This window comes from Delphinapterus leucas, chromosome 6 (assembly GCF_059928025.1).
Source record: "Delphinapterus leucas isolate spDelLeu-1000000601 "Yukka" chromosome 6, BTC_Dleu_Yukka2, whole genome shotgun sequence".
Lineage (NCBI taxonomy): Eukaryota > Metazoa > Chordata > Mammalia > Artiodactyla > Monodontidae > Delphinapterus > Delphinapterus leucas.
The window spans coordinates 120,469,148-120,484,939 of record NC_143134.1 but is presented as its reverse complement, the minus strand read 5'-3'; the positions used below and the strand labels follow the sequence as shown (position 1 = coordinate 120,484,939).

The 15,792-nt window shown below is 43.6% G+C and overlaps 1 protein-coding gene across 6 annotated transcripts in view; it reads left to right on the top strand.

The window, feature by feature from the left end:
- The window catches only part of MED27 (mediator complex subunit 27), a 199,251-nt gene that overhangs the window by 132,233 nt on the left and 51,226 nt on the right, over positions 1–15,792 (top strand). The gene's annotated exons all lie outside the window — the stretch shown is intronic.

The window sequence follows — 15,792 nt, the reverse complement described above, 5'->3', positions numbered from 1 at the left end:
AGTTCCCCGACCAGGGCTCGAACCCACGTCCCTTGCATTGGGAGGTGGATTCTTAACCACTGGGCCACCAGGGAAGTCTGATTTTGTTGTTTCTGATGTGGGTTTGCTCTGAGCAAGTTGGCCTCCTGACCTCATCACTGATGTTTGTATTCACATAAATTCACCAAAGACAGGTGTGTTTGGGAAATACGGTAGAATAGAAATGCTAAATTATAGTAGCAATTAGAAAGGCACAGAGACTGCAGTGATGAGGTGCTTTTCTGGCGCTCTGGGTACTACTACACATGCTTGGAGAGCCCTTCCTCGAGCACAGATTTTGAGGAGCCTCCATGTTTTACAGAAAAGGAGAATTAACTGGTTAAGAGTGATGGTTTTTGATGGACATCAGGAAGGCAAGCTCCAGGACTGAGTGTTTTTTTACGTCTCACTAGCATTGCTGCTCTGGGGCCTGGTGTGAAGTCCCCGGACTTCAGCGTTTTACCATTGTAAACTCTTATAAATAGGTAGTCACCCAGGACGAGTGACTGTTCACTCAGTCCACTCACCTGAAGAGAGCAGGCTTATTGTGTGTGCATGTGTGTTTTTCTCTTAAGAAAGGAAAAGACGTGGGATTGTTAATTGGGCGGGATTTCACCTGTGAGGCAAAATTAGTGACGTTCATCTGGGTAACATGCTACTTTTCTTTAAAATTCTTTCAGTTAAAAAATACAGCGAATGAGATAATACAGTGTTCTTTTGCTAGAAAAAGAAAACAATTTGTATACGTCTAGAAAAACATGCAATATTTTCTGCCCCGGTTAAACGTACAAATTGTCTAAATGTTAAGATCCTCTAGACCCGGCAGCTGAAACATAAATCCCACTTCCAGGATACTTGACAGGGACCGAAGAGTTAATGAAGATAAAAGTGAAAGTGTCCACAGTGAGATAGGTTTGCTCAAATTATTTCTGGGTCATTGAGCCTCCATTTCCTGATGAAGGTATAGGTATTTGGCATTGACAGGAATGAGCAGGGAGAACAGGCTTCTAGGCAAACAGGTCTAAGATACTGGAGTTACTTCCACCTGAGAAAGTGGCTTTTGTTTCACAGCGACCTGTGAGCCGCGTCAGCTTCCTCACTGAGCGTCTGTCTCCATAGACTGTGATGAGAAGTTAGGGGCTCGACCAAGGACAGAACTCGCTTTTATACACACCGTTTTCACTGCCACGAGTGGCTAATTCAGATCACTGTGCATCTGGCCAGCAAGCTGTCATCTTCCTTAGGTGACATGGGAATTCACACAAGGTGGTGTCTGTTTATAGGAAGAGCAGTGGGTGATCTGATTCGGAACTAAATTGCCAGGTGGATAATCATACTTTTAACATCATGGCTTTATTTGGCTTTTACTTTTAAAGACGGTGTTTTATTAGACTGCCGATCCCTAGGCCACTTGCTGTCACCACACACATCTTCTCTGAGGTCGAAGGGAATTTCCACCTGGGCGGAGAGCGGGACCGGCAGCTGCCACCTCCCCTTGTCCCCTCGCTAGTCACCTGTGCCCTGTGACGGGTGGAGACAGTGTGAGACCCGTGCTGTAGGCAGTGGGGCGCCACTGCACGAGGTTCAGGCAAGAGTGAAACTTGTGTTCTGGAGATCCTTCTGAAATGAATTGTGTGAATCTGGGAGGTGGTGCACTCTGAAAGCTTCGGGAGGCAAGTGAGACTGATGGGGGGACCAGCTAGGCTGCTGAAGCAGGACGCGCGTGGGCAGTCTCTGCTGACACCTCCCTCTGCCTGCCTGGCCGAAGCCTAAAGTGCACCCGTGCTTTGTAATAAGGCAGCGTTTCCTCCTGAGTCAGCCAGGCTTCCGTGAGTGTGGGCAACAGAAACCTGCTCTGATGAACTGAAGCAAGAAAAGGGTTGGCTTTTGTCTTTGTTTTGCTTTTTAATGATGCTGGATGCTCACAGACATGAAGATAGAGCTGCCCTGCCAGGAGGGACAGGAGCAGGACAAGGTCCCTTTTTTTTTTTTTTTGCAGTACGCGGGCCTCTCACTGTTGGGGCCTCTCCCGTTGCGGAGCACAGGCTCCGGACGCGCAGGCTCAGCGGCCATGGCTCACGGGCCCAGCCGCTCCGCGGCATGTGGGATCTTCCCGGACCGGGGCACGAACCCGCGTCCCCTGCATCGGCAGGCGGACTCTCAACCACTGCGCCACCAGGGCAGCCCGACAAGGTCCCTTTTGGACTCTGTGGCCCAAGTGATTAGACCTCACCTGCCTTTCGTCCTTTCATCCTGCACCTGTGCTCATATATCCGAGGGGAGACACTCCCACTGGCCTAACCTGAAGTTGTCCCTCCCCCAGGGGGTGGGTCCTGCCTTGGCAGCCCCCGAGAAGAATGTGGAGTGGAGGAGGTCATTCCTCAGGGGAAGAGAGGCAGGGCCGAGCAAGCAGTCCGTATGACAGAGCACATGTCCCCTGCCCCCTGAACCACGCGGAGCCTTGTGCCTTTACCTAGCGCTCATCTCCTTTCCTCCTCGTAGAGGCCCTCAAGGTAGGTAGCGCCGATGGGTTTCATTTCACAAGTGAGGAAACTGAGGTGGTGGAGGTCGTGGTTTCTCCAGGCTCGTGCAGCCAGGACACGGCTTCCAGGCCTCCGGGGTGCTTCTTCCTCCCGTCTCTGATTATACTTCGTAGCGCTGGTGAGTAAGATTTGGGTGATCAGACACCAGGCGGGTAATTTTTTCTTGTTTTTTTTTAATTGTGTAATTGGATGTATACAAAGGAATATATGTAATGTGTATGTCAGTTTAAAAGTGTGGTGATAAACACATGAGCTTACGACCCCATCTCAGAAGCTGAAGATAAGCAGTGTGTGCTTCTCCCCAGTCCTTGCCTCTCCCCCAAGATCACCACCACCCTGATAATCCTCCCCTTCTCTTCGTTTTTTAAGTATGAATTTACCACATGGACATGGATCCCTAAGTAATGTATCGTTGAGTTTTGTTGAATTTTGAACTTTATAAGAACAGTGTCGTATTGTGTGATTGTTTCTAAGATGTAGCCATGTTGGTAGTTGTATCTGATAATTTGATCATCTTCATGGTTATGTAATAGTTCATTCCGTGACGGTACACACTTTATTCTTTCTCCTGTCATTGTGTGTTTGGATTGTTTCCGGTTTTGCTTTTTAAATAATGGTGGCATGGCCATTCTTGCACATACACCAGGATATATTTTTAAGCTTTCGCCCACGCCACGGAGGCAGTGGAGGAAGGGCAGTATTGGGAGCAGTGGGGCAGACAGCTTTTCCTTTCTTTTTTAAAAAAAATAAACTTATTTATTTTATTTTTGGCTGTGTTGGATCTTCATTGCTGCACGCGGGCTTTCTCTAGTTGTGGCGAGCAGGGGCTACTCTTCGTTGTGGTGCGTGGGCTTCTCATTGTGATGGCTTCTCTTGTCGTGGAGCACGGGCTCTAGGCACACGGGCTTCAGTAGTTGTGGCACGGGGGCTCAGTAGTTGTGGCTTGTGGGTTCTGGAGCGCAGGCTCAGTGGTCATGGCGCATGGGCTTAGTTGCTCCGCAGCATGTGGGATCTTCCCAGACAAGGGCTCGAACCCCTGTCCCCTGCATTGGCAGGCGGATTCTTAACTACTGTGCCACCAGGGAAGCCCTGGACAGCTTTTTCCAAGAGTCACTTGAATTGTGAAATGTAGTGGCCTGGTGTCCACACTGGTGTACAGAGGAGGCCAGAAACAGCTCTGGTTAACATGGCCTGGCGTCCACAGTCAGCATGTTCCACTGATTTTGTTGTCACTGTAGATCTCTTCTGGTTTTGGTGTGTGAGCACAGAGGGGGTTTTGGATTTTTTGTGCACACACATGGAAAAATGGCATAAAGTCATTGAACTCCAGAGCATTCTGTGAACAAAGGGCAGGTTTGGTGATCCCATTTTGGTTTCCTCCCTCACCAAGCAATCCCTGCCAGGAAGCAGCAGGGTGCCTTAGATGTACGAAGATCTGTACCTGGGAGCCTCAGCCTGTCACCAATAGCTTCTTCACAATGTAGAGGGGAAAGGAAACAATGAGGACTATATTATCGAATTGGCACCTTCTAAGGCGATTTGGGGTCAATTTTGCTCCTCTAAAAGCTAAACCTGCCTTTCCTTGTTGGCCTGGAGACATCGGGCTTCAGAGCCCATCAGACGTAGGAGCAGTCACCTCCGGCCTGGGCTCTGTGCTTGACCTGGAGGCCCAGGCATTGTATCCGCTTCCTGCTTGTGGACATGCAGGGAGCGCAGGCTCAGGAGGAGGGAAGGGAGGACAGATCGGGGCTGAGTCAGTGTTCGCTGAGTGAATGCACGAATGACGCAGAAAAGCATCTTTCTTTTCTGGATGTCCCGGTTTCTCCCCATGGCTGCAATGGGGACCTGCTACTCAGGCGAGAGGAAACTAGCCTGCTTCCAGAACTCTCAGGGCGGTTATCACCTTAACTCCTCCTGGCACCTTTGTGAGCCTTGGGTCATCGACTGGAGCCTGGACAGGCCAAGTCCTGGCTAATATGAAATCTGAACTTTCAGCCTCTTACGTAATCCTTAACTACACTCCGGCTGGCTCTCTCTGCTCTGGTCGGGGGCTGTTTTGGGGTTGTGTAAGTTAATAACTCACGATAAAGTAAATCCTGTTCCCGTTCTTTGAAGAGATGAGCCCCGTCATCCAAAAGTAAATCTAGCTGTGTTGATATTTAGTTTCAGTTAATCTCCCGCCTTACATCCCATTATGAATTTTCTTCAAACAGTCAAAATATTGTAAGAGCTTAACTGAGTCAGACTAGAACAAGCAGCTGGCTTCTTTCGGCATTTAAAATATTAATCCACAATTTTTTACTGATCCACTAGGTATGAAAATGTAAGAGAAGAAGACAAAGATGAAGCTTCAACCATATTTGAAATGTACCTTAATACGTTATAGATTAATCTTTATTGTTATATGGTTTACAACAGATAAATCTCATTTATCAATCTCTTTAATATACTTTTTACCAACCCTCAGTTTCTTTAACATATTCATGCCTTGTTTTTGAATGACTCATCTGTTTTAAACCGTTTAGACACATTGTCTCATTTCACTCCATCCCAAGCTCTCTGAGGTAGGAAGACAGTTGAACAGCTAAAGTGCTTAACTGTTTGGGGCCTTGATTTCTCTGCTGGGTTCAGTAGTTCTCAAACTTTAGTAGGCCCAAGAATCACCAGTGTAGTTTGTGGAAAATGCATATTCCTGGCAGGCAGCCCAGAAATTCTGATTCAGCAGCTCTGGGGTAGAGCCCCAATGCCACATTTCCCACCCGAGTCTCGAGTCATCTATGGAGCACGTTTCAAAAAGCATAATGTTAAACCATTGTGCCTTTGGAGTTCCAGTGAGGGTGGGCCTTTTTGATACGTCTCAGATCAAGCATCAGGCCCTTTTGTGAGCTAGGTTGCTAAAGCATTCATATATTTATTCAGTAAACACTGAGCACCAGGAGAGGAAGGCATAGTGCTGGACACTGTTCAGCATTGACCACAGTCCGTGTACTCATGGAGCCTGCGTTGCGCTCGTGGACGGGAGACCAGCCAGGTGTTGCATAATATGACGGGGAGGGTGTGGGGGCAGAGCCGGACAGGGGCTGGAGAGAGGAGGGCGTGGTGCGGGGAGCTGGGGCTCAGGGAACCCCTCTGTGAGCAGAGACCTGCGGGAAGTGAGGCGAGCCTGGAGCCGGGCCTATGAGAGGCAGTGCAGCATCAAAGACCTGAGCCCAGGACAGTTTGTGTGCAGATCACACCCAGGAGGCTAGGCTGGCTGGAGTGCAGGGAGTGAGGGAAGAGAGGGAGGAGGTGAGACTTCCGAAACAGAACAGGCAGGGACCAGGCTCTGGGCCTCACAGACTGTGGGTAGGGCTGGGCATTTGATTTTAAATTTTAACTTCAGGTTAAATCGATCATAATCCTTGCTTGATGATCACAATGTCATCATTGATCCAGACATGGCCCTTTCGTATTTATTTATTTAATAATAGAGTGAACATTTGTGAACCTACCCCCCAGCCTGACAGCTAGAACATTATCTGCAACCCTATACCCTGTGAGTGTCCCCGGCCCCTGTCCTGTAGGAACTGTTATCCCCCCCTTTATGGGTCATTCTCTTTCCTTTTTTGAGGGAGGGCTTAACACAAATATATGTATTCCTAAATACATATGTATAGTGTGTTCTTTAATTGTGCCTATTTATCTTAATGATTTTTAAAAGGTATCACATGTTGTCTTCAGGGACTTAATTTTTTCACTCAACATTCTTTTTTTTATTTTTTAACTAAATTTTACTCAAATTGTTGGTTTAGCTACAATAGCTTATTCATTTTGCTGATATGAAATATTCCATTATATGAATATAGCCTAATTTAGTTATCCATTTTTCTATCAGTGGTCATTGATTTGTTTATTTTTTTTATTTTTGTATCATGAACAATCTGCTTTGAACATTCTTTTTTTTTTTTTTTTTGCGGTACACGGGCCTCTCACTGTTGTGGCCTCTCCCATTGCGGAGCACAGGCTCCGGACACGCAGGCTCAGCGGCCACGGCTCACGGGCCCAGCCGCTCTGCGGCATGTGGGATCTTCCCGGACCGGGGCTAACACATATATATGGAACCTACGAAAAAAAATATAAGGTCATGCAGAAACTGTGTCCCCTGCATTGGCAGGCGGACTCTCAACCACTGCGCCACCAGGGAAGCCCTGCTTTGAACATTCTTGTTCGTGTCCCTTTGGACCCATGGGCTAAGGTTTTTCTTAGAGCGACTCCCAGGAGAAGAATGCTTAGTTTAGGGAAGTGGTTCTCGACTAGGGGTGATTCTTTTGCCTCCCAAGGGACATTTGGTGACGTCTAGAAACATTTTAAATTGTCACAACGTGGGGGGAGGGGTATCGCTGGCATCTAGTGGGTAGAGACCAGAGATGCTGCTAAACATCCTGCAATGAGCAGGACAGTCCTCACTTCAAAGGATTGTCCAGCCCCAAATTAAAGCGCCAAACCCTGGTTTAGGGCATGCAAATATTCACCTTCCCATGAAAATGCCAAATGTTTTCCTAAACAGTTGCACTAATTTACACCCCGCTAACAATTCTGAAGTACTAAAACAGGTTTTTCCCAAACATACAAAGACAGAACTAACTTCAGTTGTCCTTCAGAAATTTCTTGAGACCATCCAGTGCTAAAATTCTGTGATGCTACAGCAATGACTTTACGAAGCTGCGCCCATGTTTTAACATAGCCTCTACCCATTTTTTGTCACAGCACAGGACATTATCAGAATTCTTTGTTAAGTGCTTTTTTTGGAAAAATGCCATCTTATAAAATTTGTAATGAAAGTCAGTTTTTATAGTGCCGCTTCACTTTTGACACATAAAAAGTTGGTTTACCAAACCTGGTTCCAAAGGACATTTATTTCCAAAAATCAGACCCATTCTTTACAACAGCAGTTCTCAAATTATGGTTTGGCAACAAGGGATTACAGAGACCCATTCAGGAGGTCCACAGAGTCAAAACTGTTTTCATGGTGATACTCAGACATCGCTTTCCTTTGTCACTTTTGTTCGTTCACAAGTTCATGGTGGAGTTTTCCAGAGGCTACATCGTGAGGGATGACATCATCATGTGGGCACCTGTTGGCTCCTGTAGTCTTGTGTTTTAAACATTTCTGTTTTATTTCTAATATGGTAAATATTGACAAATGTATTCTACAGAAACAAAAGTTGCTTGAGGTCCTCAGTAATTTTCAAGAGTGTAGAAAAGTCCTGAGACCGAAATGTTTGAGAACTGCTGCTTTAAGAAGTATGTTAACTGCTAGGACTATTCAGAACAGTTTATCAAACTAAATTTCAAAAAGTGGTTCTAGAAATGTTTGTTGCAATGGCAATGATATGAATGGAGATTTATTAGTGATTAAAAACTTTGAGGTTTAAAAAAAAGGTCAAGGGCTTCCCTGGTGGCGCAGTGGTTGAGCGTCCGCCAGCCGATGCAGGGGACACGGGTTCCTGCCCCGGTCCGGGAAGATCCCGCATGCCGCAGAGCGGCTGGGCCCGTGAGCCATGGCCACTGAGCCTGTGCGTCCGGAGGCTGTGCTCCGCAACGGGAGAGGCCACAACAGTGAGAGGCCCACAAAAAAAAAAAAGTCAAAAAGTAAAAGTCAAGGGAATATGGGACATTCTACAGGACGACTAACTTAATGTGGGGAAAATGGGGAGGATGGAGTGCTTAAAAGGCTTAACAGCGGTATGTGACGTGTGGACCTTGTCTGGATCCTGATTCAAAAAAACAACTGTAAAAGAATGTTTTCTAAGCAATCCAGAGGAGCTGTACATGGTCTAAATTTCAAAGGATACCAAGGAATTGTTGGTAATTTTGTTAGGATTAGTAACATTCTCATGGTTATAAAACAAAAGATCCATTTTTTAGAGGCACATGCTTCAGTATGTAGAGCTCAAACGACCTGATGTATGAGGTTTGCTTTAAAAATACTTCAACAAAGAAAACGGAGGGATAAATAAAGCAGGTATGGCAAAATTTTGATAATTTTTAAATTTGGGTGGTTATTAAGCAATCTGTCTTCCTTTATGTTTGAAAATGTTCACACTCAGAAATGTTATGAATGGTTATTTAAATTCAGGTCTCTCCACATACCTTCCAAACAATATGGAAAAACAAGAACAAATAAAACTACAAAAGCCATACGTTAGACACAGCTAAGAGACCAAGAACACCCACACTCCGAATTATGTGTGAGTAAAAAACAAACAAATCCTAATGAGCTATCACTTGCACACCCACTGTTAACCTTTGCTGAGGGAAAAATGCATCATACGGAAGAGTACATACTGTATGATTGCATTACATGATGTTTTAGAATGAGCCAAAACTAAGGGGAATAAAAATCAGAACAGCACTTCCCCTGGGAGGGTTAGAGCAGGCGTGGGTTGGGAAGGGCATGAGGAAACATTGTGCCGTGGTGGAAGGGTTCTGCATTTTGACAGAGGTGTGGCTTACATGGTTGTGTGCAGTTGCCAAAATTCCGAGAATGGTACATTCTAAAGACTTATGTACTTTATTGGAGGCAAATTTTACCTCAGAAAACATTTTTTTAACAAACATTAAACTGCTTAATGATATGCTTGCCTTCGTGTTTAGGGATGAAATACACTAATGTCTGCAGCTTTCAAACTCTTCCAAAAAATAAGATGAATGAATGGACAGATAGATGAACGTATATGTGATAAAGCAATAGAACAAAATGATAACAGTTACAGAATCTAGCTCGTGAGAATACAGGTGTTCACCCGACAGTTCTTTCAACTTTTTAGGCGTTTGAAATTTTTCATAATAAAATATTGAAGGAATAAACACTTCAACTAAAGAAATCCCCCCCCCCACACACACCCCACCACCAAGGAAGCAAAAACCACAAAGCAGAAGGAAAGCTATTTAACACAGACAGCACTCCAAACTGATTTTAATACCCTCAAGCATTTGGAGAGGTGAAAAGACAAATCCTTAAGTCAGGAATTCAGAAATTAAAAACAGAAACTGGCAAAAAGATGAAGAAATGAAAAGGATTTACTGTACTCAGGAAAAAATGATAAAATTATCTCAAATTAAGACTAAATTTCAAGATACTCAAGGAAAAATAGATTCAAACGACATTTAATAAAGGGCACTGAAGAAAGGCTAAGAAACAACCAAGAGAGTGAAAATCAGTTGAAGAAAGAAGTAGAAAGGTTCAGAGAGAAAGTGGTTGAAGTGAGGCACAGACAGAGAAGAGACAACACATATATAATTGGAGGCCATGAAGAAGGAGAACAAAATAATGGAACAGAACCAATACGTAAAACTATAATCTAAGAAGAATTCCTACAAATGAAAGGTCTAAATTTGCACACTGAAAGATCTCACTGGGTACTTGGGAAAATTGACCAGCAACAATCACATCTAAGATGTATTCTGATAATGCTCTCTGACTTCAGAGATAAAGATAAAGATCCTCAAGGCTTCCAAGCAAAAAATCAAATAACTTACAAGGCAAAAGAATTAGACTGGCATTGGATGTCTCAAAAACAATATATAAAGCAAGGCAATGATGGAGCAGCATTTTCAAAGAAAGTATGAATCAAAGGTATATATGTCTTTCAAGTATCAGAGAAAAACCGTTTTAAACATGCAAGAATTCTCTACCCATTAGCCCATGTTGAGGAGTCTACTGGAGAATGAGATTCATTCAACAAAGAGAAGAGTGGGGAAACTTCAGCCTAAGGACTCATAGTGAGCATATAGTGTATTTAATTGCTGATCTAAGACTAAAACAAAGGTGATGAGGGTAAAGTAATAATACATAAATGTTATATATTCTAACAGTAAAAATAATCTAAACAAAAAATGGGGGAAGGGATAGGTAAAGATGAAAGTAGAATGAGCTCATTGATTTTTATATATGTAATAGGTAAGATTTAAAGGATTCCATTAAAAATTGACGAACAAAATGCTAAAATGGTATCTAAGAAAATGGGAGTCTAAGGGCATTAAAATGTATAAGTACAAAGGTAAGCGTGAGAACAAAAATATAAACCTTCCTAAATACAATTAATCAATCAACCAGTAAACGAGTGAGCAAGCAAAGAAAACGTCACTTAGAGAAAGAAGCACTGGAAATATGATGCACATAATAACTGTACAATCATGTGACCAAGTTGAGACCACATGTATCAGTCTTATCAATAAATGTGAGCAAATATAATACATTCATTAAAAGGTTTCATTTTAGCTGATATTCAAGTTCATTTGGAAAAGAAGCATGCAGAAAGGATAGGAAACCAAAAAAGAAAAGCTACCAGGGGATCTTGCCCTGTCGGACATTGAAACATACTCTAAAGCCTCTGTAATGAAAACTGTGTGGAAAAAAAACAACAAAACTGTGTGGTGCTGGCTCGTGGGTGGACAGATAGGCTAGTAGAATAAAATAGACTAGAAGTAGACTCAATTACATTTAAAAGTTTACGTGTGACAAAGGTAGGATCTAAAATCAACAGGGCCTCTACCATAAAAAGGAAAAAATTTAGGTGGCAAAAAAACATCACAAAGTCAGAAGGCAGCCTACACGCTGGGAGAAAATGTGTGCAACGTGTATCACAGATACAGGGCTAGTATACCTAAGATCATTTTTTAACTCTTAAAAAGGGTAAAAAGACCAAAAATAGAACAGAAAATGAGGAAAAGAGGCAGACAATTAACCCTCTGAAAAGATATAAAAGTGGTACTTAAACATACGAAAAGATGTTCAACCATACCCATAATTAGAGAAATGCAAATTAAAACTGCACCGAGGTGCCATTTCTCACCTACCAGATTTGCAGAAATTAAAAAGTATAACAACACATTCTGTTGGTGAGCCTGTAAGGAAACAGCCACCATCGTACATTGCTAGTGGGAATGCAAATTGGTGCGACCATTTTGGAGGGACTTGGGCAGCGTCTGGCAAAGCTCTGTATGCATTTACCTTCTGACCCAGCAGTACTACTTCTAGGAATTTATCCTGAAGACACACCTCCAACAGTATGAAAATACATATGCACAAGATTATTAATTACAGCTTGTTTGTAATTGCAGAATACTGGAAATAACCTCAGTGCCTGTGCACAGGGGAGTGATTGAATAAACTATGATACAGCCACACAGTGGAGCCACACCACTGCTTTTCTTCATCTTTAAAAAAGAATGAGAAAGACCTCTATGACTCATTTGAAGTGATTTCTAGGATACATTGTTAAGAGAAAAAAACCAAAGTGTAAGAGTATCCTTAATATGCTTCCTCTTTTGTAAGAAAGGTGATAAAGAATATCTGTTATCTTCTCATTTGTAGAGGAAACACACAGAAAAGATGAAAGCTGAAACAAAGAAATTGGTTAGAGGGAGGTAGGTGGTAATAGGGTAGGGTGGATGTGTATAGGGAGGGGGATGTGTCTCTGACAATATCCTTTTGTTTAGTTTTGATTTTTAGAACCATGGTAATGTTTCATGTAGGCAAAAAATAAATACAGTCGACTAGAGTGGATTTTTTTTTAAAAAAGGAATGCAAACAGAAATAAATAAACCTAACTGTATTTCAAATGAATAATGTAACCACACTTTGGGGAAGGGATGGAGAGCTAACCCTAGTAACCTTTGAACACAGCATTGTGACTCTAGATCCTTGGGCTAAGGATTGTTATACCTGTGAATAAATATTTAACCTCTTGGTAGTTTGCCAGTTTTTCATAGAAGGTATGGGTTAACAGTTCTGAAACCACTTTACGTGTATTCTAGGATTGAGGAAATAAGGAAATAAATTGCAGATAACGGGAACCAGATTTCTCCCTTTTGAAGAGGGACATTACCAAAAAGAAGGAAAAGGCTAGAATAAACCCTTGGTGTTGGAGTGAAACTGGCAGTGTCAGTGTGAGCTAATTGTTTTTGATATGTATATGCAGATAGATATAGAAATAGATACAAGTGTGTATACACATACCCATGTGCACACATGTCCCAACTCCATCTGCTGAGATGGTCTACAAGCAGTGAGACTCCAGGAACAATGGGTGCGTCTCTTGTCCCCATCTTTGTTTTTAAACATCATTCTCACTAACAAGAACTACGCTCCTTGGAGAAGTGGCTGGTTCCAGAACACGGGCAGAGAAAGTATAAGGTGAACCTGGAACATCTTCTCAGGCCAAAGCAAGGGAAGTGCTCACCGAATGATGGGGGTGTGTGCAATGGACACAGAAGCCAGTTTGGCTCCTGTCAGCCAAGCCTGGGACCATTGAGCGCCAAGATAAATGTGATAGTAATGGATTACAGCCCACAGAAACCATCGTAATCCACGTGTCCATACTGATTGAAATAAATAGAAGAAAGAAAGAAATGGGAGGTATCAGTATAACATAAAAATAGCTATGGGAAAACCATTCCTTACAGTAGAATGTGAACTAATAGATGCAGAAAGAATTAGAAAATTTGGCAGCCACCATAGTAATCATTGTTTTACATAAGAATCAAGAATCACCAATGAATGCTAAAATTAATGGGTGCAGGGTTGATGATAGACAGTATGAGTGTGGGTGTGCACACCTGTGTGTGTGTGTGTGTGTGTGTGTGTGTGTGTGTGTAGAGAGGGCAGATGGAAGCACCCAGGCCCAAGGTCATGCAGTGTAATGCTAACATATAGGGCCTGTAAGTCTGAAATCGTTCAAAATTATTTCAAAATAAGAAGTTAACATTTTTAAGCAAGCATATTTAGATTTTTACATTACATGAAATTATGTCTGGTCCAGAATGTGACCGTTGTCCCCACCTCCTCCACTGCCACCACCCCTGTCCACGCCTCCATTACCTCTCACCTGGGTCAGTACAGCAGTCTCCTGACTGGTCTCCCCCCATCCCCTGTCTGCTCTGCACACAGAGCCAGAGAGTCTTTTAAAGGAAAACTCAAGAAGCGTGTCTTCTCTGCTCAGAACCTGCGAAGGCTCCCCATTTCACTCCGGTAGAAGCCCCAGTCCTTCTTGTCTGCCGTGACTCCACCTTCAGTCTCCCATCCCTCCTGGCCCCCCTCCTGCTTTGGGGCCTTTGCCCTTCGACGTCTGCAGGCCTCATTCCTCATATCCTTCGAGGTTTGCTCTTGTATCCCTTCTCCGTAAGACCTCTCCTGACCAGTATGTGTAACTACCCCCTGCCCCGGATCTGCCTGAATGTCCTTTATTTTTTTTAAATAGTACTTTTCACTTTCTAAGATAGTACGTGATTTTCTTGTGTGTTAACATGAGTCTTGCAGCTTGTGGGATCTCAGTTCCATGACCAGGAACTGAACCCAGGCCCTCGGCAGTGAAAGCGCAGAGCCCTAACCACTGGACCGCCAGGGAATTCTCTTTGCTTATTGTCTCTTATCTGTTTCCTCCAGAAAGACTGTAAGCTCCACAAGAGTGAGATCTTGTCTGTTTGTTCATTGATGTGTCCCAAACCCCTAGACCAGTGCCTGGCAACATAGTAGGTGCTCAGTAATTATGTGTTGAATGAATATTCATTCATATTGATGTGTGTATATATAAAGAAACTGAATTAAAAGATTTTTTAAAATACTGAGATGAGCTATTAGGGGATGTGAGCCTGGAGCAGAGACTGTGCAGTCCTGGCTTTGAGGGAAATGGACACGCACCTGTTTGTACCTTCATCTGTAAACAGTCCAGAGGGGCTGTCTTTACCCTCCTGGTAGAGTAGTGGTTACCTCACGGGGGAGGGGAAGAGGAGTTAGTTCTTTAACTTTCTACTTGAAACACTTAAATATTATTTGATTTCTTTTATTGTAACCATGCATTATGCTTAGGATTAAATTTTATAAAACAAAAACTGTCCTCTTAAGTGTAAAATTCACTGGGAACAGAAATACGGGCCTGATCTTACCGATTCCTCAGTAAGTGTCTTTGTTTAGTCAGTGCCGTCTCTGTACCAGACACCAAGCTCAGATCTTTACACACCCCGCCTCACTAGTTCTGCCCGGGACCCCAAGAGGTAGGTGACTTTATCCCGTTTCCAGGTTAATAAGCTGGGACTTGCAGAGGATCAGGGTCACAGCTGAAAGATAACCCCAATAGTAAGTGACAGTTCAGGCCCCAGTCTGTGTGACTCGAGAGCTCAAGCTTTCACGCATTAAAATAAAAAATTACTTGAAGCTGCCCAGATGTCGTTTCATTCATTCCCAGCCCTGAAGCATGTTGTTCCTGCTTCCTCAGGGCGTTCCTTGCCCTTGGAGTATCCAGCCCCTGTGGCACCAGAGATGAACTCGGGACCGAGCAAACCGAGAAGGGGAGACTACACTAGGGACGCAGAGAGGGGGTCACGGGCTCAGTAATTTTTCAGGGCCCACTGGATTCTGAGGTTTCTTAGGCAAAACATTTGCAGCGCTTCCATCTGAACATGTACACCAAAGTCATGCTTGGCTTTATCTTCTGAAGGCTTGTGATTTTAAGTGTGTGTAGATACGGTGTTCCATTCAGACATACAGATGGCATTTTTTGTGGGGTTCCCTCTCCTATTCTGACTTAATTTTCTGAAACTAGCTCTTGTCGTAATCCCAGGGATCTTAAGCTGGCCCGTGAACTCCTAGAAGGTAATGGATGGGCTTCAGGAAATCTCTGAACCCCTGTGTTTGGATACACTTACGTGCCTTTTTCTGAGGGGAGGGTATGTGGCTCCCATTAGAAAGGGTGGTTAATTCTCAGAGAAGGTTAAGGACACTGGTCTTAAACCCTGATGGAGCTCTAAGTCCTTTCTCAGGGAGGCTTTCTGGTTACTTGCTGATTCAGCCTCTAATCTTCATATTCTTGTTTTATATTCAGTATATTTTAACAGCTGTACTTCATTTCCACCTGTATTTCTGGTGGCTTCCAGGTTAAAGCACAGTGCTAGAGACACTGCTCTTAAAGAGAATGGCCATGCGAAGGAGGGTACTGGAGTGGAGCAGCTTACCCCAAATGCTTGTCATTAAAGGTGTTTTTCAGTTTAATGACAACGAAAGCATAAATAATTTTTTTTTTAGTTACATCGTTTTTATATTCTGACAAAAGCATTTTTTTTCTTTTTCTTAGAACTAATTTCAAGGAGTAGTTTATACTTTTCTCCCTCCCCTCCCCTCCCCTCCCCTCCTTCCCCTCCCCTCCCCTCCCCTCCCCCTCCCCTCCCTCCCCTCCCTCCCCTCCCCTCTCTC